General features: G+C 52.1%; 1 protein-coding gene across 1 annotated transcript in view; it reads right to left on the minus strand.

The window, feature by feature from the left end:
* unc5cb (unc-5 netrin receptor Cb) overlaps nucleotides 1-2,500 on the minus strand; it is a gene marked incomplete in the record, with an annotated part of 206,583 nt that overhangs the window by 143,479 nt on the left and 60,604 nt on the right.

A 2,500-nucleotide genomic window follows, 5' to 3' on the forward strand; every position in this document is an offset into this window, starting at 1 on the left:
GTTCTCTGTTTCACTCCTGCAGATTAGTCTTTCATCATCGGCACTACACATTGCATCCCGGCGTCAGATGACAGAGCAAATCGAGCGTTTTTTTGAGGGACACAAAAATAATTATTTGGGTGATTTATATGTTTACGTGCAGCGCAGCACTGATACAGGCCACGGTGGACACTGCGGAAGTTGAGTTGTGCTTCCGGACGGAATAGAAAGGGAAATGACAAACAAAACAGGAGGATTTGGACGCGTTGCTGTTGTTTTTATCATCTGAAACACCTGTTGCCATTAAAAGACTTTGAGGCTTAATTGCATCACGGTGATGGTGAGGGAGCGCTTGTGCGGAGAGCTCTTAAAAATGCATCGCTATGGCTCTCTGGAGTCTGCCAGCCAATAGGACTCATCTCGTCTAGCCTCTGAATCAATGCATACCCGCTTTCAAAAGCATCAGCCTCTCTCTCCCTCTCCCTTCTTCCCCTTCTCTCTCCCTCTCTCTTGCTCTCCCTCTCTATCCCCCTCTCTCCCTCTCTATCTCTCTTGGCCCCCTTCTCTCTATCCCTCTTTCTCGCCCACCCTTTGCCTCTCTCTCTTCAGCCCCTGTCTCTCTCCCTCTCTCTCTTCACCTCCTCTCTCTCTCTCTCTCTTTGCCCCCTATGTCTCTCTCTTCACCCCTTTCTCTCTCTGCATCTCCCTCTCTCTCTCCATGCTACCTGAGCCGTGTGGAGGTTGGGAAGTGGTGTGTCCGTGGCCAGGAGCGCAGAGGCGAAACCACAGAGGAGAACAGACGAGAAGAGAGGAGAAGAGAAGGCAGTTTTTCCACCTTAGCGCCCGCACCTCTCTTCTCCCATCTCCCTCTCTCTTTCTCTCTCTCCCTCCCTCGCTCTCTACTTCTCTCGTTCTCTTTCTCTCCCTTGATCTGACCTTTCCCTCATGTGGAACAGTATCCTGCCCATCTCACTCATGCATAAGTCATTAGCGGTGAGAGTATCTACAGGAAGGCAGGCACACACACACACACACACACACACACACAGAGAAAGAAACACACACACACAAATACACACCACCTATACAACCTTTGCGCCATAAGAAATCAAAGAAGGTCATCCATAGGAGTGGCCTCCCTCAGATCTGCAGTAGCTCTACAAACACCCCTCAGTATCAGCACTAGTCCTGCAGATAACCTGGGCAGATAACCCAGCACTGCCTTCACACCTGGGCAGATAACCCAGCACTGCCTTCACACCTGGGCAGATAACCCAGCACTAGTCCTCCTTAACTGGGCAGATAACCCAGAACTAGTCCTCCTTAACTGGGCAGATAACCCAGCACTAGTCCTCCTTAACTGGGCAGATAACCCAGCACTGCCTTCACACCTGGGCAGATAACACAGCACTGCCCTTTACACCTGGGCAGATAACCCAGCACTAGTCCTCCTTAACTGGGCAGATAACCCAGAACTACCCTCACACCTGGGCAGATAACCCAGCACTACCTTCATACCTGGGCAGATAACCCAGCACTGCACTTTACACCTGGGCAGATAACCCAGCACTAGTCCTCCTTACCTGGGCAGATAACCCAGCACTGCCCTTTACACCTTGGCAGATAACCCAGCACTAGTCCTCCTTACCTGGGCAGATAACCCAGCACTACCCTCACACCTGGGCAGATAACCCAGCACTACCCTCACACCTGGGTAGATAACCCAGCACTACCCTTTACACCTGGGCAGATAACCCAGTACTACCCTCACACCTGGGCAGATAACCCAGCACTACACTCACACCTGGGCAGATAACCCAGCACTACCCTCACACCTGAGCAGATGACCCAGCACTGCCTTCACACCTGGGCAGATAACCCAGCACTACCCTCACACCTAAAAAGCTGAGTTCACTCCCGCACGACCACAGCTCTCTCCCTGACGATGGCCCCCGCCTCCTGGAGACCACAGCGGCCCACACAGGAGGTGTGATCTACAGCCTGAGTCTCGGACCCCCCCCCACCCCCCACACACACACACACCTCCCGCTCTGTGGTAATGAGGCTCTGGATGTTTGCTTAGGAGGCAGCAGATGCAAACAAGCGCACCGGGAAGAAGCCTCGGTTTTGGGGAAGACTCCGTTGCCGCCTTGCTTCCTCATGTCTCCCACAGCTTGTCTTGCTCATCAGGCCAATTTACGCTCCGCGGTACACACGCCGCCTCTCCCCAGGTCCCTCTGCCGATCTCTCTCACACACAACCACACACACACACACACACACACACACACACACACCACACACAACCACACACACACACACACACCGTGGCTTTTAAGTCTTGTTTTTGTTTATCTTTTTTCCCCCTTTTCTTGGACTTTTTTTAACTGATTTGCTTCTTCTTTTTTGAAAGGGGAGAAAAAGGCCTGAGCAAAGCATTTCTCTGACCAAATCATTAGCGCTTCTGTGCAAAACCCACGGCTATTTGGGAGAGCCTGTGTCAAGCTTATGGAAGAATGTGT

The sequence above is a fragment of the Sardina pilchardus genome, chromosome 23, assembly GCF_963854185.1.
Source record: "Sardina pilchardus chromosome 23, fSarPil1.1, whole genome shotgun sequence".
Lineage (NCBI taxonomy): Eukaryota > Metazoa > Chordata > Actinopteri > Clupeiformes > Clupeidae > Sardina > Sardina pilchardus.